We start from the raw sequence: 25,225 nt of genomic DNA on the forward strand, positions 1-25,225 counted from the left end.
GGCTCCTTAAGTCCTGGCAGAGAGAGAGGCTAAGAGGTGGCAAGAGATGGAGGCAGACAGAGGCAGGGAGAATAGCAAAGAAGCTGAGTGTAGGCTTTTCTATGGCGGTGCTTGCTTTCTTGGTCTCTCCGCCAGTTTGTCTGAGAGACTGGCAGAGCCCCCAGCCCACTTTAAACTATCCCAGGCAAAGTTGCCGAATAATTCTCACTGCCTCCAAACGGCGCTCCACGTGGTGGCCAAGAGCCTGCTGCCAAGAGGCAAGTGGCCAAGATTCTCTTCCAACAGAGACATCCCCTTGCCAATCAGAACCCAGCCTGCACACATCTAGTAAAATCAGACAATTTGCCATGAGCCAAGCAAATGACTAGGTCAGGACTTCTAGACCCTGCCCACGGCCTTCCCCCATCCCTAAAGCCTCCCAACAAGGAGGAAGGTCTACATCCCAAGGACCTAAGAACCTGCCCTCTCCTCGTTTGACCTTCAGGATCCATCCGCTGAAATCACAGCCTCTGGAGTCAAAATGCACAGATTCAAAGACCAGCCCCTCCAACTGAGCTGCTGTGCAATCTGGGGCAAGTGACCTAACCTCTCTGAGTCCCATAAGAGTTTCATAACAGGTTCATAACAGTTTCTGTCTCATAGAGTTGTTAGGAGAATTAAATGAGATCATATATGAAGAGCACTTTCCTAACTCCGGGCATTTAGTCCATGCTTAATAAATGTTCATTTGGGATATCTTTAAGACACTTCATCTATCTGGAACTCAGCTAACTAACAATATCAGCTATCCAGAATGGGGCTAAGGGCCAGATGATTTTCAGAAAAAGCCTCCAAGCAGTTAAAATAAATGTCAGAGCCAATACATGGAATGTGTAATCATGAAAACCATTTTTTATATTACTAGGAACATTATGGTCCTATAATTAATACAATAGTAAGGTAGTACTCAGTAACCACTACTACCAAGCTTTGGGCATGGCAATTAAATACATCTTGTCATTTAACCAGTGGTATGCCAGTAAATGCTTAACGACCAGTTCACTGGAAGGAAAGGGGGAGCTCTGATGTGTACCATTTCTGTGGCGTAGACTTTCCCCACTGTGGTCAACTTCTAGCTCCCACTGTTGTCACTACACCTGGGAGTGGGAAGGGAAGCTAACAGCAGGTTCTTGTCAGCCAGCTTGGGTAACCGCTGCATTAACCGACCCAGGTCCCTATGAGGTCAGTGCTATTTTAGGCCCATTTTCTAGACAAGGCAAGCAAGGCTCAGGGACACAAACCTCCTTGCCTGAGATTATACGGTGAGCAAGCTGCGGCAGCACGGGGATTCAAACACAGGTCTGTGTGGATTTTTAAACTCCTGCTCTCCGCATTAGGCCTAGCCCCCAGCCTTGTTAGCACAATAATACTGATTACTTGGTAAAGAGGGATGATAGTGAGTGTCCTCCCTCCCAAACTCATGCCCACCTCTGTTCAATCTGGAGGCCACTTTCCTGGTGAGGTCTCTCTGGTTTGGTTCTGCAGACCCTCCTGCTGTCCCCACCCGCCATGCCACAAACCCCTCCGCAGCCATGACCTTCCCCTGTGCCGGACAGCCAGACACCTTTATAAGATTTTTTAAAAGTCATCTACATGTTGACTTTCTATAAAGAGCCCCACACTGGGCTCCCTGCTCAGTGGAGAGCCTGAATCTCCCTCTCTCTTTGCCTGCCTCTCTGCCTACTTGTGTGTGCGTGTGCGCACTCTCTCTCTGTCAAATAAATAAATAAAATTGTTTTAAAAAAAAAAGTCATCTACATTTCATCAAAATTTCAGTTGATAAAAGAGGATGGGGAAAAAGAAATCATATCATATATGATATTGCCAGCTACATACCACTGATCTGCTATTAATGTTTGCACAGAGTTAGCAAGCCTATGAAGAAGGGACTGAGGGAGAGAGGGACAGGGAAACGCAAAATATCGCCTTATTTTCATTTTAGTTTTACTAAGTGAAGCTGGGCACCCTTCTCACGGTGGCAGTCTTTTCAACCATTGTGTGGCAATGTCAGATTCCACTTACTGGAAAAGTGGTGGGTCTGAGCATGTGTGACCACCCACTGTGCCAAAGGGTGGAGGCCAGCATGCTTCCTAATGACCGAGATGACAGGCCCACGTCTCCCACATCCTCACCTCCACCAACAGTCCCTCAAGACACAGGGGTCATGTCTGCAGCAGCTGCCTGTCGTCTCCACTTCTCAGATTTTCAAGGGTACAAGAATCACCCAAGCGGAGATTCTGACTCCAGAGGTCCAGTGTGGGTCTGAGTCCCTGCATTTCTAAATAGGCCTTCGGGTATGGGAATGTCACCAGTCCATGCTGGACCACCCTTCAGGTAGCTAAGGTCTAAATCCCAAACACTCAAACTGCTTAACTGCTTGTGGGCCCCCAACATTCCTCTGTGACTCAAGGTCTTATAAACCCCTGAAGCAATTATAGCTTGACTCCTAAGCGCAAATACCTCAGAGTTTGCCCCAATCCACGTGGGTCTCTCATGGTCACTCTCTGTGACAAGCCCCATCTTGTACTAACTCCTCTTCAACAAATACCAAGCTCCTACCCAATACTGGGCATGCGCAGGTGCTGGGAATATGGAAAGACCCAACGCCTGCCTGATAGTCTCCTTCACTTGTCAGGAAAATGCCTAAAGGCTATGGGCTCAGTTTCCAGGTAGTAAGAACAACAGACACGTAGGTAGTACTTAGCATGTGCAAGGGACTGTTCCAAGCACTTTATAAATATTAACCCTTTTAACCCACCCTAAGCAGTAGGTCTAGTGATTAACTTCATTTTACAGGGGAGGACCTAGATTCATGGAAATGAAGTCACATATCTGCAAATGAAACGATTTAACACCTCACCCCAGCCCAACCCCAGAAAAGAAAGTTATATACTTGGGACTAAAGGATACTCTTGGGTAGTACCATGAACTTGATACTACCGGCAGGCAAGTTAAGTAGTTATTACCTGAGTGGGACAGAGAGGCATGAGCAGGGAGAAGGCTTATATAATTCAGGACTCTTGGTTGTAAACAACAGAATCCCAACTCAAAGTAGCTTAAACACAAAGGGGAAACTGTTGCTTACATATCTGAACAATGCAAGAGCAGCTTCAGGCATGACTAGATCCAACAGCTCAAACAAGACTGGCAGAGTTTGATTTCTCTCTCTTGGCTCTGCTTCCCTCTGTCCTCCGTTTCCCTTACCATGGCTGGCTTCCCCAGTAATTTGGGGAACATAGCTGCTGGCAGCCCCAGAGTCACATTCTCCCAGAGGAAAGAGGACTTTGCTCCCTGTCATGTTCATATATAAGTCACAGGAAAGTTTTGTTGGAATACATCCACACCCAAGCATGTACATACTGTCCACGGCTGCTTTCCTGTTACAATGGCAGAGAGGAGTAGTTGGAACAGAAACCATGTGGCCCATAAAGCATAAATGTTTACTCTCTGCCCATTTCCAGAAAAACCTGTTTTAGACGGCAATAGTGACAACAATAACACTTAGCTAACACAAACTGAGTACACAGCATATACCAGATACACTTCGAGGCACTTGTTTTTCTCTTAAAACAATGCACCGAGGTGGAGAAACTAAAAACCTGAAGAGGGTAAGAGCAGTCAAGCTCAAGGTTAGTCAGCCAGCAAGCAGGAGAGCTGGGTTTTGGATTCAGCAGCATGACTCCAAATCCCATAGTCTTAACAGCTCCGCTAATCAAATAAGGGTCTTCCGGAAGCTTCAGTAGATAGGTTTTTCTAAATCAGGGTGTGATTTTCCAACTACTGGTTCAAGAAACACACACATACATGAACATGTATTTTCTAAAGTCTAAATGCTAAAGCAAACGGTGAATCCCACACAGAGCGCACACTGTTCTTGAGCTGTTTGGTGCTGCCCCATCAATGCTCCGATGGACACAACTGTCCCAATGAACCACTGGGGTCTTCCAGTGGGCAGAGGGGCCCCAAGCCCCATGAGCTGGCTGAGACTTCATGTCCCAGAAGTTGCAGCTTTAGTGCTACTTGAGTCCAACATGAATGCCAGCCCTTGCCCACTGAGGACCCCAGGCAGGAACTCCAGAGATAAACCTACCTCTTTTGAGATGGGATCTCAGCAGGTCCCAAGAATTCTGAAGAGCCCATGAACTTTTGCTTTTTCTCATTAATTTGTAAAGCCCTGCTTAGGAAGTTGCTGGGGCAATCCCAAAGATCGAGTCTTGTCTCTTGCCCTCAGTGGGTCATTGGGACACTTTGGGCTGGGGGGATAGGGGGACCCTCACTGCCAGTAGAGGGAGGCAGGAGCTGGTGTTCAGAAGCATGTCCCATGTCCAAAAGAAAGTTCACAGCTTCTTAGTCTTGGATTCAAATTCTGATGTTGCCACTTAACAGCTCTGTGACCATGAGCTAGGTGTTTCCTCTCTCTGAGCCTCAGTTACCCCTCTGTAAAATGGGTGTGATGGTCATCCCTGCCCCCTTGAAGGGTACATGTGACTTTAAGAGACATTTTAGAGCAAGCATTTGGCACAGCATATGAAAGTGAAGAGATCAGGCTTTGCAGCTAGACTGGCTTAGTTTCAAATCCTGTCTATACCACACTGCTGTGCAACCACTGCTTTGCTGAACCTCAGCTTCCTGATCTGTATAATGGGAGTCAGTGCAGAACTTGCCTCTTGAGGTTGTTGTGAGGATTAACTCAGTTTATGGGTGGTTAGGACTGACACAGTAAAATGCTCAGCAGCTTTAGCTTTTTTTTTTTTTTTTAAACTATCAGATGGGTAATTGCTGAGGTTGTAATAACGTCTGAGGGGGGCACATGTCACACAACAGTGTGAACACCCAGTCATCACACTTATGAAAAGGATCAGCTTTAGCTTTTAAAGATTACCTTCAACCAAGGCACCCAAGAGATGATCATCTTAGCAATGCAGTGTATCTTTACTTTCTGAGCTAAAAGTAACACCAACTGGCCTCTAGAAAGACTGTCCCAGCCCCTGGGGGAGCCAGCCCTGCGAATAACCCAGCTTCACACAGCACCCAGCTACTGAGGTTTGGGACTAGGTCCCCAGAGCAGACATCCTTCTAATGGGTTTCCTGCATCAGTGCCCCCAGGGCTGTGCAGAGATAACGGGCAGGATGCTCTGCACGGCGCCCCAGAGCCAGGGACAGGTGGTCTGCCCTGTCCCTGGACACAGTCGGGTCCTCTAAGGGCCCCGCCCAGGTTTCTCACCTCATCCCAATGGCACACCCCCTGCAGAGCCCCCCACTCTTTCTTCCAGTGTCTTCCCATCTCAAGAAAAGGTGGCACACCCATTCCAGGTGTTCAGGCCAGGAGCCTGGGAAGCATTTCCATTCACTCCATTCTGCCACATTAAATCACCCACGCATGAACCCCATTAGCTCCACTTTTCTTGAAGCCCCAACCGAGCCTCCTCCTGGCCACCTGCTTGCCCCCGTAATGCTGTTTCAGAGGTATCCCCAATAACACTGTCAGATGGCATGACTTCTCTTTGTACCCTTCCGTCAGCTCTGTGGGCACTAAGTCAAAAACCCAGACCTCCTGTGTGGCTAAGGAGGCCTGTACATCTGGGTGTAGCCTAGCTCTCCTCCTGCACCTCCAACCCCAACGGCTCTGGTCACATAAGCCCTCTACCCTGCGGCAGCCTTCCCTGATACAAGCCACACACACGTGCACATGCGCAGATATTCACAGAGGTCAAGAAGCACACGCCCAGACACAGAGATAAAAACACACACGCACCCAGACACATCCCACACTACCCAGGCCCCCATGCTTCTTCCCATGGCAGACGCCTTATATTTCATGATCCGGTTAGGAACCTCCTTGCCGTGCTGCTCTATCACCGCACATTCTTGATTTGCTTTGCAGGATCGCAATTTGTGATTCTTTTATCCTGTCTGTTGACATGCTTCTTATTGGTGCCCCAGCCCTCTGCTACACTGTTCATGCCACGACAGACCATTTTTCTTTTGTTCGTCGCTGTATTCTCAGTACCCAGCACACAGTACTGGGTACTCTTTTCTATTTTAGTAAGGGGGCTGCACTTGCATGCTTGTCTATGGGTTAAAGTGTCTTGGTAAAAACAAATAAATGTGGAGTAACCAAAAGGGGGTTAGAAGTTCAGGACACTTACCATTCATTCTATGCTTATCTTTAATTTCTCAGTTTAAAAGATTACATGTATGCTGCTTATAGAAAAATGTATCTTTGAAAATTAATCTTTTAAAATAGGATACTCTCTAGTGGTTCTCCAAGCTGGCCCAGCATCCCAGCTGGAAAAGGCCAGGCGGGGTTCCCAGGTGGGTGCTGTCGACATCTTTTTGGGCAGGAGTGAGAGGTCCAAACACCAGCTGGATTTGAGAGCTGGGGGTCTGCATGGCTCTCCCCAGGCCTGAGGGGGAGCGGCTGGGGTGGAGGCCTCACGTGGGTCCCATTTCCTGTGCCCTCTATCTTCCTGGCCTGTGCGCCAGTGAAGGAAATTAAGTTTGCCTAGGGCTGGATGTTCCCGAAGCCACAGGGCCAGCTGTGGGAACCGAGACCACAAGGACAGGGATTGCAGTTTGACAGTTTTTCCTCAACTCCTTGCAGGAATGGATGCTGAAGAGACTGGTGTATAACCACAAAGTCTGTCCTTACACCATTTCTTTTAAATAGGAAGTTACACATTACACGTAGAGCCCTGTTCAATATCGTTATCTCAAGAATTTCCCTTATCCTGAAAGATTTAAAAATATTTTGCAATGAGATTCACAGGTCCCCCAGAACTCAGTCTTGCCACATTCTCATGTGGGTGTCCCAAGCTTTTTAAATGGCTTTTGCCTCCCAAAGTCCAGTTCACTGCCCAATCCCAAGCTAACTTTTTACCCTGCCCAATCACATGACGACTGACTTTCTCCAAGCGTCTCGTCTTCTTATAGAAGACAGAGGTTTATAGAAGAAGAAGGAGGAGGTGGGGGAGAAGGGTGAGCAGGGGGAGAGGAAAGGGAGGGAGGGGGAGGAGGAGAAGAAAAAGAAGGAAAAGAAGGAAAAAAAAGGGGGGAACTTCCAGTTGGTCATTTGCTATTAATCTCCCTGCCCCCGACCAAGATTGCTGAGTCCTTCCTATTTATAGGGTGGAGAGAAGAAGGAAAAGCCTCTGATCCTGTTTTCGCCCGAGATAATTAAAAACTGTTTTCCTATTAACCTGTTCCACTGATGTCTGTCTGCTTAGCCTCTTTTCTTTGAACCTCCCTGACTGTGTCTCTGTGGAACCATGTTGGTCCTTTGCACAGGACAGATGGATCTGACTTCTGAAGGTCCCATTTGCTTTCCGATCCCTGGACAATCTCAGGCTGAGACAATGTGGCAGTCCCCCCACCCCAGTGTCTGCATGGACAGCCAATGAATACTCCCCTTCAAATGCACCTCCTGGAACATGTGTTAGTTGTTAGCTGTTACTAAAGCCACAAATTACTATCCCTGAGTGACCCTTTCATCCTCTCCAACTCTCTTGACCAGCTAAAACTGATTTATAGGGTAGAAATGGAAAATACGTAGCATTCAATTGGCCACTGTCACCTCGTAGGCCAGTGGCAGACATTACTAATAGATTGCCCACTCCTACCCTGCAATCCAGCCGCTGATGAATCGGGTCAGATGGATCTCTACAGTAGAGCTCAAGTCAAATCAATTGCTGCCTATGCTCCATCCTCCACCATTCCTTGCTCAGATGCCTAAAAACACCTTGAACCTGGTCTTTCTAGCTTCTCCCTCTGTTCCTGTTCCCAGAGTGACTATAAAAAAAAAAAAAAGCTTTGATTTTTAAACACAAAGCAGATACTGGCACTTCCCTACTGAGAATCCTCCAAAGGCTTCCCATTGCAATTAGAATAGGATGCCAACTCTCTCTTGTGCTCAAGCCCTGCATGACCTGGTCTTATCGGTGTCGACGATCAGCTTCTCCTAACTGGAATGTGAATTCATTTTGGGGAGGGATTTTAGCTGTCCAGTTTGAGGCAGTGGCCTTGTGCCTTCAGCAGTGCCTGGCACACATCAAATGTTTACAGACTGAATCCAGAATGTGGTCCAAGAATCTTCTCACTGTGACATTCCAGAAAGCTACTGCTGAACTGTCAAAAGTTTGCATGCAAGATGCTACCTACATTCAAAGCTTATCTGAGCAAGTCAACCTACCTCCAGTTATTTGGGAATGAGGTAATGTAGAAATAAATAAATAAATCATTTTAAATAACACTTTTGACCAGCTTACTTGCTTTCATTATACGTACAGAAAAATTTAATGCTTTATTCTTTGCAGTGGAAAAGGTCTGGTGAGGCTAAGCTTTTGGTCCAACAGGCCTGTTGACGGGATGCCTTAGGTTGGGTGTCTGATGACAGGTACCCTGCTGAATCTGTGAGGAACTTCATCATCTTTGTTGGGACCAATGCATTAATGAGGCTGCACTGCAGAGAAAGATGCTCAGGAAAGACCTCCTTAGAACATGACCTTCACAAAAGGTTGAGTCACCATGATGGCTCGAAACAGGTTTTAGAAAATCTAAACTTCTGGAAGGCCCGGGAGTCCCAGAACTAAAGGAACTATGGGAGGCAGAGGAAAAACAATCCAAGAGAGGGAGCCATGATTGGGGTGAGCTCTGGTTTCCCTCTGGTTTTCCAGGGACATTCTGGAACAAAAGGTGAACATTTCTGATGATTCTGCCAGGTTTCTTGGGGAACAGGGATGCTGGCAGGAGGAAAAGTGGATGGAGGAGAGAAGAGTAATTAGTGCTATTAATTACATCTCAACCACAGCCTGTGTTTCTGCCCCGGGATTAAAGAAACATTCATTTGGAACGACTATTAAGGTCTTAAATTCAATGCTTCACAAATCAGGGCGGTGGAATGAAAATTCTTTCTCTGTAGGGACCAGGAGGCAGAGAGTAGAGAATTTCCTATGCAGGTTGCTGCAGCCCGGCTGGAAAAGTCCAGGCTTATGAGCCAGGGTGGAAGACGGTTTGCTGGTTATTTTTGTTGGCGGTTTTGTTTTTTTTTCCCCTAAAGCTGCTTCAGGCGGGGATGTGTTCCAAATGTATAATCTAATATGCTATAAAAATCACTAATGTGATTATACTTTTATATCATATTAGAGAAAATGAATACTAATTCAATATCAAACGCTAATTCGGTAGAACCCCAAATTGTTGAGAGGCTGCAAAACATTTACTGGGCTGAACTTCCCACGGCTGATGCCTGAGAGTCGTGGTGCTTTTAGGACTTGCTACTTCCAGTTTGTGAGCTGGGCAGTCAGCGATTCCGGGGTCTGCTGGGGTCTGCCATCTCCCCTGCAGCGGACAGAAGCCAGGGTAGTTCCCCGGAGAATACATATTCTGCCCCCTTATGGGGCACTTCTCAATGCTCTGAAGAATTTTTCAAATCATAAGGAATGCAAATCCATTTAGATTTTTAAATTAAGCATGTTGTTCGACAGGACAGCATTGGCAGATGGGAGACAGCCTGCCTCTAAATCCGAGTCAAGGTTGGGAACAGCTTCTCAGAAGGAAGACTGCCAAGAACTGTGTCCTAGGAACTTATATTAATGGCCAACATTTCCTGAGCATTTACTGGGAGACAGGCACTGTTAAATGCTTTCCTTCCATTCATTCATTCAAGGCTCAAGAGGACCGTATGAAATGGCATCTTTTTTATGCCCATTTGACAGATGAGGAAAATGGAGGTTCAAAGAGATGAAGTGACTGGTCTAAGGCCTAAGAGCTGGGACGCCAGGCCAGGCTATCTGGCTCCAGAGCTGCGTTCTTAGTCACGCAACTTAACTGCTTCTAGGTAAAGAGCCAGGCCCACTGAAGAGACAGTTACACTGCACGTTGATTTATTATTAATCCTTTTGTACAGATGAGCAAACCAAGGTTCAGAAAAGTGACCTAACCTGCACAATGTCACAAATTACAGAGGAAGTTTCAGAGCCAGGACTCAAACTCAAGGCTGGCCTGATCCAAAGCCAGAGTTCATGACCACTTTACTACAAACCTCCCAAGTTCCCAAAACCAAGGCAACAATCCTCGCAAGACCCGCATCCCTTCCCCTGCCCGAAGTACTGTTCAGTGGCCCCTCTCACACCAGCCTCTCTATACCCTGGAAACTTCTCTCCTCCCACTTCTGACCTGGCAGTCCGGGGAAGGGCAGTTTGGGGCAGCTTCTGGGACAACTCTCGTTCCCTGAAATCTCTCCTGTGGGATGTCGCACTCCTTGTTCTTCCCACACCTCCATCTCATGGGTACACGGTCCCATTTTATTATCAAACATCACCCACGTTTCCCCATCCTGGCCAGCCACATCCAGAAACGCAGGGCCAGAATTACGACGTGTCGGCTCACCTTCATAAATAATATTTTGCAATTTCCTCGTCTGGGGGCATGGATAAATTATTCTTCTGCGTCAAGGTTACGATGATCAAAAAGGTGGCCCGGCTGGCCTTCCTCGAGAGTGGGGATAAAAAGGAGGCTCTGATTACATCGAGGCGCCAGGCTGAGGGGGGAGCCCCAGGCCCTGGGCTTCTGCTTTGTGGCTGCACAGCAATCAGATATCTGAAAATGCATGAACTCTGATTTTAAGGTCCTGCTGGAGAAGGAATTGACGTGACAAGCAAGTCTGACTTTCACATCATTCATAGGGGTTGACAGAAAGAGCCTTCTGATTAGAGCGCAGTTAGCACTGTTTCCTTGTTCCCTTCACTGAGAACCTCCATCCACCCTGCCACAGTCTCTCTCTCTCTCTCTCTCTCTCACACACACACACACACACACACACGGGTGCTCTCTCTACACAGGGTGTTATGGACTGAATTGTGTCTTCCAAAATTCCCACTTTAGAGTCCTAAGGGTCATTACCTCAGAATGGGACCTTATCTGGATATTTGGAGATAGGGTCTTACAGAGATGAGCACGTTAAAATGAGGTCCCTAGTCCACTATGACGGCTGTCCTTATAAAAAGGGGAAATCTGGACATAGACATGCATAGAGGGAGAACTGCCTGGTGAACATGAAGATGGCCATCCGCAAGCCAAGGAGAGAGCCCTCAGAAGAACCCAATGCTGCTGACACCTTGAGCTCAACCTCCAGAACTGCAAGAAAATAAATTTCTGTTGTTGAAGCCAGCCAGTCTGTGGTACTTTGTTGTGGTCGCCTAGGCAAATGGATCCACTGGGACATACTTAAAAAAAAAAAAAAAAATCCAGAACCAAGGTACCAAGTGGATCCTGTCATCAACACTATCTGAGACTGATTGGTGTTCTTAATTATATACCTGCTTATGGTCCATCTGTCCCTACTAGAATAGAAGCGTCATGAGGGCAGGCATATCTGTCCAACCCTACACCCGCAGAAGCTAGAAGAGTACCTGGTTGAATGAGTTCACTGAATGAATGAGTCAGAGAATAAATGAACAAATTCCAGAAAGAAGGAGCTTTGCTTTCCCACACTGCAATCTGGAAGACTGCATCCCTCTACCTGGAAGGGCAGCAGGCAGAGTTGCCTCTTAAAACAGAATTCAGGGGCCTACGCCAGCAAGAATATCCCTATACCCTGAGCTGCTTCATGCGCTGCAGAGAATAAAAAGCACAGGTGGGTTTTGCCCCCAGCTCTAAGAGCCACCCGCTGCCCACTCCTCCACTGCATTTCTTTAGGTGCTCAATAAATATTCCATGAAAAACTAAACAGATGGCAACAGAAAGCCCAGTTCTTGATAACCACTTAGAAATGGCCAAGAAGATGGCCAGGCGAAATCCATGAGCATCGGACGGTGGGAGAGGGCCTGGTCAGACTTCTGTGACTTCTCGGCCAGCCAAGAGATCTCCCTGCTCTCCCAGGGAAGGCCTACAGCACCCAGCCCCTCTCGGGCTGGCCGTCAGCACTGAGGGCTGGCGACAGCATGCCCACCCCTCCCCGCGCACACTTATGACAGCCCCCCACACAGTCTCAGCAAGATGGCACCAGGCTACAGCCTCCCCTTCCGCCGCCTGCTCTTCATGCATCCAGTAGGCGCCCAATTCTCACTGCCCTCCCAAATCCGGACGCAACTGCGAATTCTCCCTGTCAGTGCTGTATATCACTTTGAGATATATACCATATTAGCAGAAAGAACTGAATTATATTGCATTCATGATGCAATTAAACACTTCACTAGGAATCAATGTAAAACTGATGAGGCCTGAAAGTAGTGCATATGGCTTAGAACATTATAAAACATTACCTTCACTCAAATCCTTTTCAGTAGAAATTTAAATCTTCTTACAGTTACTGCTGCCAATGGTAAACCATCTACTGATTCATAACAGTGCATGGTAACGAATGAATTTTTTTAAAAATTTATTCAACTACTAAATTACCCATGAAACCGGAATAGCTGACAGGAGTAATCTGAATTATTATTAGCTCTGCAAGTATTCTGCATTAGCCAATTTAAAACCACGGTTCTCAGGCAGGAACCAGTTAGTACAGCCAGAGTGTTAAATGACGGCAATAGTTCTTCATTTTACTGCTGCTTACATTTAAAGGTCAAGAGATAAAAATTACATATGACTCCAAACATGGGAAGGGTGTTTATCTTCTTCTACGAATCGGGTCAGTTGTAAACTTTAAGAAACATCTGAGATGCTATTGGAGAAACTCAAAGGCCTTTGGAATATTCAGAGATCGGGAGGCTGGGGGTGGGGGTGTGTTTCTTCTCCCTCTTGTATCACTGCAAAAAAAGATGACATGCCCGTCTTCTTTGTGGTCCTGAAACTTGTTTCCCCCCAAAATCTAGTTCCTGTTTTTCTTCTCCGACTTCCACATGCCCCCAAGCTTCTCCCAGTGCCTAGGCAGCTCTGGAAGGACTCTCACAGGCAAGGAGAGAGGAAGTGACCGGAGTAGAAGCTCCCTCTCTACCAAGGGGTCACCTGGTCCAGCCCTCTACCTCCTGCCTAGGATAGCAGCAAGACTGAACTTTCCAGGGCCCAATCCCCTCTCTGACTGCCTTCCTGTCCATGCCCACTGCCTGTTGGTCTCCCCCACTCCACTTCAAATGCCCAGGGGAAAAACCAAAGTGAGAGAAATAAATATAAAGAAGCAACTTTCTTTGGGAGTCCAATGTTATCAATGCATGACTGAACAAGGACCATAAAGCACAAGCCTTGCTTCTTTCCCCGGCTCAGGCAAGATGGGCGCGTGAGTTCTGAGCTCTGTAGAAGGAAGAGAAGAGCTAAGCAAATTCAAGGCATCTTTTTTTTTTTTTTTTTTTTTTAATTTCCTTTCTTTGGGGTCTCAGGGGGAAGTTTTTTCCCCCTTTAGCCACAAAATTAATATATGCTCATTACTAAAAAATTCGAATGACTGGGTGCCTGGGTGGCTCAGTGGGTTAAGCTGCTGCCTTCAGCTCAGGTCATGATCTCAGGGTCCTGGGATCAAGTCCTGCATGGGGCTCTCTGCTCAGCAGGGAGCCTGCTTCCCTCTCATTCTCTCTGCCTGTCTCTCTGCCTACTTGTGATCTCTCTCTGTCAAATAAATAAATAAAATCTTTAAAAAAAAAATTCAAATGACAGAGAAGCACACAAAGAAGAAAGTTTGACAACCCAGTCTTTCAAACCCGACTCAGTTATTGAGAATGATTTAGTACCTACCGTATGCCAGGGCACTGGGGATACAGATGTGAACAAAACTACTGGAACATTCTGGCATCTACCCTTCCGGGCTTTTCATTACACATGAACTAACAGGTACATTCATAAGTAGAATTTTTCCCCCAAATTGGATCCTATTCTACCACTTTCTTTATTCATCCAGCAAAGTGTCCCAATATCTTTAATTGAAAGGCTACAATGCCACTATGTGTGTAGACCATCTACATACACATACCTGCACGGACATTTTTTTGCTAACTTGAGCCATTTTACAAATGAGCACTGTTGAAGCTACAAGTAAGGGTGGGCCCAGCTTCATGCCAAAAGGGATGTTCAAGCTGTCTGGACATTTTGAGCATGAGGGGGTCTAGGCAGTACGGACTCTCCTGTGAAAAAATTTTTTCCATAGGGAAGAAAGCATTTGTGCCCCCTACCCACCCCAGTGACCTTTTGTGAACATGCTGATTTCCATCCATTGATGTGGCTTTAAAATGTGGGTTCTCATGAGCTTGAGAGCAAGCAGTCACTTACAGGCCAGTGAATCTACCTTGGTGACAGCGACAGCAACTGTCTGATATTCTCTGGGTTGCCAGGAGGCCCCTGTTAAGCCAGTGGGTCTAACTGGGGGTGATTTTGCCCCCTTGGGGATATTTGGTAATGTCTAGAGACATTTTCGGCCATCTCACTTTAACGGGTGGGAAGTGTGTGCTATTGGCATCTAGTGGAAGAAGTCCAGGAACGTTGCTACACATGCAACAATGCTTAGGATGCCCCCCCACCCACAACACAGGATTATCCAACCCAAAATGTCAATAGTGTCAAGTTCAGCCTTGCTTTAATCAAAATCTGGGGCAGACTAGGGTGGTATGGTTGAAAGACTGCATTTTGCACACACAGACATGTGTCCCAAGCCCAGTTCAGCCATTTGCTAGCGGTGTGACCTTGGACAAGTGTATTAACCTCTCTGAACCTCAGTACTGTTCCTGTCCGTAACTACTTATTAACGGTGTCCACTTAGGGTTATTGGGAGGATCCCATGTGATAATTTGTGTCAAGTATGCAGTGCAGCATCATTTATTATCACTGGTATTACCAGTAGTAGCAGCAGTAACAAAAGCAGTATTTTTTATTGTGGTAAAATATACATAACATAAAATTCACCATTTTCAACTATTTTTAAGTGTACAATTGAACAGGATTAGTTGTGGACCCATCTCCACCATCTATTTTGAGGACTTTTTCATCTTGCAAGTGAAAATCGGTACGCATAAAACACTAACTCCCCAGCCCCTGGCAGCCACCATTCTACTATCTCTATGAACTTGACTCCTCTGGGTGTCAGTCACATAGTATGATACAGCAGAATCACATAGTATCTGTCTTTTTCTGACTGGCTTATTCACTTAGCTTAATGTCCTGAAGATTCCTCCATATAACAGCACAGGTCACAACTGCCTTCCTTTTCATAAAACTAATTAATTTATTTTTATGAGAGAGAGAGAGAGAGAAGACATGAGAAGGGGTAGGGGACGGGCAAAGGGAGAGACAGACTCCCTGCTGAGCAGAGAGCCCAATGTGGCTCTCAATCCCAGGACAGTGGAATCATGACCAAGCTGAACAACTGCCTTCCTTCTGAAGGCTAAATAATACTCCATTGTATGACTAGACCATATTTGTTTATCCACTCATCTGGCGATGGGCACTTGGCTTGCTTCTATCTTTTGGCTATTATAATTAATGCTGCTGTGAACATGGATATAGAAATATCTGTTCAAGTTCTTGTTTCTAATTCTTTTGGGGATATGCCAAGAAGGGGAACTGCTGGACTACATGGTAATTATGAGTGTTTTGGAGGGGCTGCCATACTGTTTTCCACCACAGCGGCACCACTGTATTAGAGGAAGTATTTTCAGGGACAGGCCAAGGACCATGGTCCTTGACCACGTGTCCGGGGATCTGGACCACCCAAAAGTTCTCACTTACCGAGCCCTCCTGGATACATCACCTTCCAGGACATGTCTACCTGGGTCTTTTCCACATTTGGCTATAGGATCTCAGGGTCTGCTATAGGCCAGCAGCTGTGCCTTCCTCCTCCTCTGCCAGGTGATCCCCAACGACAGCCTTATAGGCGCTCGGCTCCGAGGGGGCACACCATCCACTTTCATATGGTCTCCTCTCAATACCAGAGTCTGTTATCCAACTTGGCCCCATGTGATCTCACCATCGGGGTCCCCAACCTCCAAGAGCTGGATCGTGGAGCTGGGAGAGTGAGATGGCCCCAGGCTTCTGCTCAGCCCCTCACTCCACCCCCTCACTCCAGGGGGCTTCCCTGGGCGGACAGTGCACAGTGGATGCCCTTTGGGCTGTGGGAACAGAGACAGAATGGATCATGGGGACAGAAATCCCAGCCATTTCTGTGCTGCTCTGACCTGGCTACCCTCCCATGGGAGCAGAATGCCAGGCCTGGGAATCACACAGATCTGGGTTCCAATTTCAGCTCTGTGAGCACCTAGGAAACGGTGTTACACCCTGGGCACTCTATATAATTCCCCAATAGTCCCTCTCATTTATAACTCTCATATCAGCTCTGGGAGATCAGAGCTACTGTCACCTCCATTTTACAGAGGAGGAAACTGAGGCTCGGGGGAATGAAGCAATTCAATCACAGCTGCACAGAAGTGTGAGTGGTGGAGTTGGGATTTAAACCCAGGGGGTCTCTGTCAAAACTCTGACCATTATACTAGACTGCGATTGTAGCACCAGGCTTGTCACTGACCCTGACTCTCTTTACTCTTCTGTAAAATAGGATAACCAGAAAACCCACCTGTGGCACGGACAATACATTGGCTCCCCAAAAGCTCTTCCAATCCCTTTCTCCTTTATCATCTGCATTTGTTTGCTAGGGCTGCCACAACAAAAGTACCACAGACTGGGTAGCTTTAAATAACAGAAAATTCTTTTCTCACAATTCTGGAGGACAGAAGTTTTAGATCGAGGTGTTGGCAGAGTTGGCTTCTTCCGAGGCCTCTCTTCTTGGCTTGTAGATGGTTGTCTGTCCTGTGTCTTCACATGGTCTTTCTTCTGTACATGTACATCTCATCCGAACTGCCTCTTCTTATAAGGACACCATTCATACTGGATTAGGGCTCACCCCAATGATCTTATTTTAACTTGACTACCTTTTAAGGTCAAGGTAATTACCTATCTCCAAATAGAGCCACATTCTGAGGTCCTGGGGGCTAGGACTTCAAACTGTGAATTTTAAGGAGGACATAATTCAAGCATTATACCACCTTCTACCAGAGGACGGAAAGCTACAAGGATTGGTTTCCCAGCCTCCTACGTAGCTACAAGTGACCAGTGAGAGTCCTGGACAATGAGATGAAGATTAGATGTCCCCGAAGGGGGCTTCACTTCCTGACCTAAAAGGTAAAATCCTCACTGGAAGAAAACCTTTGCCCTCTGTGCCTTTGGCCTTCCCTTCTTTTCCTTCCTGGCCTGCAAACATGGGACCGGAAGGAGAAGCTGCCATCTTGCAGCTATGAAGATGGAGGCCGTTATGGCAGAATGGAAAGACAGAGGGTCACCTACCTGTGAACTTTGTCATTTGAGAAAAACAAACGCTCAAGATGTCCTTTGGTTGGTAAGTGGATAAACTGTGGTGTACCCAGACAATGGAGTATTATTCAGTGCTAAAAAGAAATGAGCCATGAAGCCATGTTAAAAGACATGGAGGAACCTTAATGACATATTATTAAGTGAAGGAAGCCAATCTGAAAAGGCTACATACTATGATGTCAACTCTAGGGCTTTCTGGAAAAGGCAAAACCAGGGAGACAGTAAAAACACTAGGGGTTGCTGGGGGTTAGCAGGAGGGAAGGATGAACAGGCAGAGCACAGAAGATTTTTAGGGCAGTGAAAATACTCCATATGATATTCTAACGGTAGATACATGTCGTTGTACATTTCTCCAAATACACAGAACCTACAGCAGGAATACTGAACCCTGACGGAAACTATACAGATTTTGGGTGATGACATGCCAGTGTAGGTTCATCAACTGTAACAAATGTACCCCTCTGGCGAGGAATGCTGATGTGGGGGACTACATATATGTGGGGGCAAAGGTTATATGGGAACTCTCTGTACTTCCTGCTCAATTTTTCTGTGAACCTAAAACTGCTCCAAAAATAAAGGTCTAACGACAACAAAAAAATACACCCATAAATTTAAGGCATCACTGGCCAAGTTTCCAGTTGTTTGCAGCTGAGTGCATTACTAACAGGAATAGTCCTTCTAGAACCTCATGATCTGATGACAGGGATAAGGCATACAGGTACCAGGCGGTGGCAGGTTCACTGTGGGTCACACAGGCCTGAGAGGCGTGCACTCAGGGAAGGTGGGCTGGTCCGGGAAGACCTCTCGGGAGCAACAGCGGTGCCAGAGCAGAGCCTTGAATGCCAAGTCAATTTGGACCAACAGCCTCCATTAGGGATGCCAGGCAGGCACCAAGGAAACTCAACAAGGTTTTGAGCAATAACTAGTCAGTCAGTCCTGAGCCGCACTGGATGAAACCCCCAAGAAGAGGAATTGTAAAAAAAAAAAAGAGAGAGAGAGAGAGAGAGAGAGAAATTATGGGAGGTGCTGACAGAGGGAAACTAAGAGAGTATGTCTGCACACACACCCCACATTACACATGCTGGGACAGCGGGTGCCGGACAGCTGCTTAGCACATGTGTGCACATCGATGGAGAAGGCATTAGGCACTGAGGTTTCTGGAAGAAGAAGTGGGCTCCAACTTGGAAAGGAGGCATTGTCTCTTTAAGTGAGCATAACACTGTATCATCCTTTCTCTTCCTATTTTGGGTTTTATTAGCAAAGCAGTACAATGTTTATACTAGTGGGTATTACATTTGCCAGAACAATTACAGTATGACAAATGGTACATCAATGTAATCCATCAACCTCGCCAAGACAGGAATCCTTTACTTGGGACTGCCATTAATTCTGCGCTCCTGTCTCTGGGGTCCTGGGCCCGTGTAGCCATGACAACGCGGATGACGCCTGGTGTGAATGCTAGGCCTCAGAGAAGGATGGGCACCTTCTTGGTGCACTGGAATTTAACCTCCAACACCCGCATATTAGTCTACTCGGAGCAAGAAATTAGAGTTTGGGCCTGGAACAATGCACAGCACTTGGGGGGGGGGGTGTTTTTCTCTCCATCACAGCACAGTATCTCAGAAGTGGAGAGGGACACACATCTATGGGTAGTGTGGCCTGCCTGTCACTGGTTGCTGGACACCAGTTCCAAAGCCAGGAGCGAATTCAAGCAGGGATATGTCAAGTCTCACTAGCAATGGCAGCTTTTAAGGAAAGGGAACAGGGTCTCATGGTACAAAGACAATGAGCATTTGGAGAGTGGGAGAAGGGAAAGTCATTTTCTGATTTATATTTATATAAATCAGAAAAGGAAAGTCATTTTCTGATTTCTGATTTATATTTTCTAAGATCTGGAAAAGCAAACACCTATCTAGGCCCATGGAGGAAAGAATGATTTGATGCACAAAAGGCCCAGATCTCCTCTGACTGGTCAGCTCTAGTTCCAAATGGTTGATGTATAATTTCTTGTCCCTCTACTTCCCCCAGCTGTGGCTTCTCGGGGCAGCTAAATCCCAATGGTTACACATGCCCTCAGATAAGACTGCAGCCGTCAGCTGCAAATTCACCAGGAGTTTCAGAGTTCCCCGATTCATCCCAACCGGCAAATTACAAGCCGGGAGCGGCTTTATAAAATATGAAACGGCTGCTGTCAGTTTTTCCATCAGTTCTACATATTTTGCTGTTAACAAAAGGAACCGATAACCACTTCTCATAAGGAAAAACAAGAATAAAATCAAAGGCCCCTAATGGAGACAATCTCCAAAGTGCAACAACACAAGCCCATTTCTTTTCTTTCTTTTTTTTTTCTTTCTTCCCTGACAAATCAATCTGGCCATGGTCCAAGGATACAGGCAGACAGACGGAGCTACCTCACCTGTTTTATTAAGCCATTACCAGAATCATTTTATTCCCATTTATAATGTTCAATACATGGTCTGAAGACTTTTCTAATATAGTAATTAGATGGAACACTAGATAGATGGATTAAATTGGGACGATATTTTATGCCATTGTACACTGCTTTACAATATTCTGCCTGGCTTCTGAGATACCAAAGTGTGAGCATGTATATATAAATACATCCCTTTTATTCTAGTTGGGAAGGCCGTACTTTGCATGTGGCTCATCTCAGCATGAGACTTCCCATTTGGAAATCTGATGGAAATTTATGAATCCATGATAGAACTCACCGGGAAACCCATCCTACATTCTGTCCCCTGCCCCCAAGCAAAGGTTGCCCAAGCATTACCACTGTTGTCATGGTCACCGCAGCTGATATTTAGTGGGTGCTTACTACATACCAGGCACAGAGCTGCAACCTTGACATTTATCAGGAGGTCACATAACTTGGGGCTCAGGAGCCCAGGTTTTGAAACTGCCCACAGCTGAGACTTAAACTCTGCTACTTACCTGCTGTGTGACTTGGGGAAAGTTACTTTACCTCTATGAGCCTCAGTTTTCCCTACCTGAAACATGGGGATAATGTAGGTACCCACCTCACGGGACTGTTCATAGATGCTTCGATACTTAGATGATGCTTAGCACAAGGCTAGACAGAGAACAAGTCCTCAGCAAACACCATTTTTATTATCATCTCACTTAGCCCAAGGAGATGGTATCGTGCCTCTCTTACAGATGGGGAAATTGAGGCATAGAAAAGGAGAACACGTAACCCTAGTTACCAAACAAGTGGCAGGCACAGGTATCTGTGTCCAGAGCCTGCTCACTTAATAATCGCAAAACACTGTCTCTGTTATGGGGTGCCTGGCTGGCTCAGCTGGCATAGCACAGGACTCTTGATCTCGGGGTCATGAGTTTAAGCCCCACATTGGGTGTGGAGTCAACTTAAGAAAAAAAAAAACTGCCTCCTTTGAAGAGAGGAGGGACACTTCTGCCAAGAACCGTGTGTCATAGTGTGCTGGGGAGGGCAGATATTAAACTAGGTCCCTGAATCCCTAATTTGTGCCTAAGCCACAGGTTTAATTATAATTTTAATTCTAAGGGTCTAAGGAATCGAGGCTTGGTGACCAACAAAGTAGATCTCCCTTCATATGCCGTCTCCTCTCATCTCTTGAGATGATTAAAAATAATAATAATAAAATGAAACTGGAGACATGTGTCCCATAGGTGTCACCTGGTCTCCCTTACTTCTCAGGCACTGTACGTAGGTGGGAAAACTGAGCCACAGGAGAGGCCAACTTGGAACATCAGAAAAGATATGATGCCACTTTATAGAGAAGAATACTGACGCTCAGAGAGGTGGTATAACCTACCCAAGGTCACACAGCTTTTGAGGTCACATCAGAGATCTCCGCAGCCTTGGAGCCCCAGTCAAGGTATGACAAGGGGTGCAGATCCTTGCAATTCCTATTATGCAAAACAAAACAAAACAAAACAAAACCCTAAACAAACAAACAAACAAAACCCAACCCACCCCAATCCTGCCCTCCTCAGCCTGCCTACGCAGGGACCGTATTTAGCTGTGGCGTTTTTTCTGGTTTTGTGGGTAAATAGAAAACATCAACTAAATGAAACCGATTAACATGAAAGATGAGGACACACCCAGCCAAAGCTGGTAGCTGATTACTTCTGAAGACCTGCCTTCACCATGGCCAGGAGAATAAAATTACCCTCTGTATACATTTTTCTGTATCAAGAAGGAGTTCTCAATTTGACAGGCTGTATTATAACTCTTTGTTTAAAAAAAGAAAGACCTCAATTAAACGCCAAAAATCTCTTTGCTGCCAGCTCAATTTACAATACTGATGGAAAAGTGAAACTTGCTTCCAGAACAATTGTCCCCCATCAGCAGAATCCTGGACTGGCTGTTCCCACCCCTCTGCTCAGGAAATCTGGCCCCTCTAAAGCCCTACATGGGTGCTTGGAAAGTTGTTAACTGGGTTTCCAGCTCACCCTAACTCTTCTACTGCTTTTGCAAGTATAGTTGACAAAGAACATCTCAACAATGGAAAATTTTCAGCCAGGAGCAAAGTGAAGGAGGGGGAGCTGAACCAGAATAGGATGTAAAGAAGAGAAGTTACCTGGAAATGCCAAATACTGACAGTTATTCTGGACTTGGCCCCATGACCACCTCACTCCTCCCAACTGCTCTGTTCATAGCTCCATTTTACATATAAGAAGATGGAGGCTCAGAGAGGTCAAGTGACAACTAAGGTCACACAGCTAATTCAAGGCAGAGTCCATCCAAGTGTGTCCGATTTTAACACCCAGGACCTGTAACTACGAACAACCCTTCGGCAGATTGAAGGTGGGCCCACGCTTTTGACACAACAGGCAGTTTCTTAGAGGAAACCTTTCTTTTGAAATCTTATCCTATTTGAAATGACCTTGGGAAGTCGAGCACTGTGCAAGGAATGGATGAGCCTGTGTAATGCATATACAGTCATCCCTTTGTTCATCCACTTTGTATAGTAGATTTTCTTCTATCAGGTTTTCTTTGCCACAATACAAAGCCTCCCAAGGAAGGAGAAGCAATTGGCTGGTCTGACATGTGGTGGGGAAATAGATCAGATAAAGCCAGGAACTCCCACTGCCATAGGACAAGCACCCTGTGAGCATCCAGGAAGCTTTGCCCCAGTGCAGAGCTTGAACAGCAACCATTTCGTTAACCATGACCTCAAAAGCCAGTATTTCTGAACATAAGCCTGTTCCTGAACCAGCTGTCCAGGGGCTCCTTCCTGGATCACTGGGTCTCCCATGGAGGGGAATTTAACAACTGCCCAGAGACCCACTACACAGGCTGTTCTTCTGAAGTCTGACTTTGGTGTTTCTTGCTGCCTCACTTCTTTAGAGAAATATCTGTGGTGATGACAATATTACTTTATTGAGCCCACAGTGTAGACCCTTTGACTGTCAGTGGCAGGAGAGATGTTATGATTGTTCAGATGAGCAAATTAAGGACCAGAGTGACTTGCCCAGAATCACACAGCAAGTAAAGGCTATTCTTCTCCCCAACACGAGCATTGACCTCTTCACTGGGAAGGCTCCCAGGGGTATGAGGAGATTCCTGCATCCCAGGAGGGGCTCCATCCCCCACCTAGCCCTCCAGCCCTAGAAGTCGTCCTTGAGTGAGTATCCCTCTCTCCTCTCTATATCTACTTCTAAAACCCCAACATTCTGTTTCCTAGATGCCTCTTGAATCTACCCCTCTGCCCCCCCACCCCCACACCTCTCTCTTTTCTCTCCCCAAACCCTCTCCACTCTCCTTCTACCAAGCACACTTGGACCACTCACACCAACAGAGCCTCTAATTGGCAAGAAGGAAAGTCATACCCACAATTCTCCCCGTTTCTAGCAGACAAACAAAGAAGTGGGGCCTATCTTATCCCGTGTGCCCCATGCGGCTCAGGGAGGCTGAAAACTGGCAGATAACACAGTACTGAAGACGGGACTTGAGTCTGGATTGGGTTCTGTCCTGGGCTGGGTGCTCTCCCAGCAGAACCTGAGGTGGGGATTCTCGTGCAGGTGACTCACGGAGGGAAGGCACTCAGAAGGAACCTGGAGGGAGTGAGGGAAGCAGGTGGGGGCAGGGGCAGAAGTTGGGCAGACAGCTGGGCTCAGCAGGAGTCGAGTCCCAACCTGATCCCAGGGGGACCTCTGGAGGGTGAATGGTACCAAAGGGAGGTCCTGCCTTAAAGGAAGGAACCAAGCTGTTGGTCCCCTGAATCAGTCAGGAGTGAGGTGGGATGGGCCATCTTCCGGGCAGGCAGGCTGAGAGGTTGAGAGGTTGAGAATTCCCTGGAAAGGGGAACAGTGGGAGCTGCTACTTGCCAGCTCACAACAGCTGGCAGCACTAGCTGGCGAAGGGAGTTGGAGGGGTGGGGCAGGGGGCACCACCAGCATCCCCGACGGATCCACGGCCTTCCTGCTTCCAGCCGTGAAGGGTGGCAGGGTTGGGGATTCCTTGCCTAACCCAAAGCCAAATGGTAGCAGTCCGTCTCCTTGGAAGGAGTCCCTGGGGGCTGCTGTGGGGAACCGAGGTTCAGAAAGGTTGAGCAGTCTGATGAAGGCCACACAGTGTTTCATCCCATTTACACTGAGCCATGACCCTCTGTAATAATGAAGGGCTGGCAGGCAGCCTCTCTGCTGTCCTCTCCACTCCCCTGCCCCTACCCGTCACTCCCTCCCTATCCCCACGTAGCTGCACCTCCCCTTGCCCACTCCCCAGTCTCCCCAGCGCCTGCCTGGGTGCTGGATGGGAACAGTGACACCTTGTCAAACAGGCTTTTGATAAATGCAAATCTCTCTTAATTTGAATTTAATTATCAATGAAGTGAGTGACTCCCATATCGCTTCTCCCCATCAGAAACTGGCAGATACATCTGTGCGCAGAGCGAGACTGGCATCTGCTGGTCCTCATGCCAAGCCCCTCCCGCCAGCCGGCCTGCCTGGCTGTGGCCACTGTTTGGGGGACTGGGTGGGAGGGGGGTGAAGAAGGGTAGGGGTGTGGGAGTTCCGACAGCTGGAGCCCCAACCTCTGCATCTTTCTCGACAGCCCAGGCTAGAACTGTCTATATGGCTGCCGAGGGAGGTTAAGGAACTTGTCTAAAACCTCACAGCAGGGCTGAACCCATCTGACCTGACTACTGGATTGCATGGTGGCCAAAGCTTGTTCCACTGGCTGGTGGCTCCACACCTCATTCCTGTCCCAGCCCCATGCCCATCCCCGAACACGGGAGAGAGGATGCCAACCCAGCACCATATTGCACCTTAATTCACACTAGTTCATTCCATTCAGGCAAAGCAGCCCTCTGGGGCAGCCCTATGGCTGCTGTGACAATCTCGACAAACAGATGTGGAAACAGAGAAGCTGGGAGCCAGCACAGGGTCTCCCAGCCAGTGGGAGAATGTAGGCTCTCACCATGTCATGTGTATGTACCTGCCAGGTGAGGGAGGCCGAGAGAGCAAGGAGATGGTGGTTTCGAACAGAGCAGCTCCTGTTCTGGCAAAGAGCCGGAAAACAGAATCTACAACTTAAAAATTATACCTCACTCAAAATAATAGTACAAACAGCAGGCCCTATGCTGTGGCCTGTGTCAGCAGGTTACAGAGATGAGCTCCCTGACTCCTGTGAGCAGCCCCATTTTACAGATGAGGAAACAGAGGTGCCCAAAAGTTCAGCAATTTTTGAAGCCAGACAAAAAATTTACATCTCGTGCGACAACATGGATGGAACTAGAGCGTATCATGCTTAGCGAAATAAGTCAAGCAGAGAAAGACAACTATCATATGATCTCCCTGATATGAGGAAGTGGTGATGCAACATGGCGGCTTAAGTGGGTAGGGGAAAAATAAATGAAACAAGATGGGATTGGGAGGGAGACAAACCATAAGTGAC

The 25,225-nt window shown here is 47.0% G+C and overlaps 1 protein-coding gene and 1 pseudogene across 6 annotated transcripts in view; both read right to left on the minus strand.

Moving 5' to 3' along the window:
- CUX2 (cut like homeobox 2) overlaps nt 1-25,225 on the minus strand; it is a 325,354-nt gene that overhangs the window by 143,991 nt on the left and 156,138 nt on the right. Inside the window, exon 2 of one of the 6 annotated variants that reach the window (XM_059139080.1) lies at nt 21,141-21,234. The exons of the other annotated variants lie outside the window; for them this stretch is intronic. The gene's annotated coding sequence lies outside the window, so the exon portion shown is untranslated. The remainder of the gene's footprint in view (nt 1-21,140; nt 21,235-25,225) is intronic. 6 annotated transcript variants of the gene reach the window in all.
- LOC131812004 (small nucleolar RNA U13) lies at nt 4,802-4,898 on the minus strand (annotated as a pseudogene).

The sequence above is a fragment of the Mustela lutreola genome, chromosome 11, assembly GCF_030435805.1.
Source record: "Mustela lutreola isolate mMusLut2 chromosome 11, mMusLut2.pri, whole genome shotgun sequence".
NCBI lineage: Eukaryota > Metazoa > Chordata > Mammalia > Carnivora > Mustelidae > Mustela > Mustela lutreola.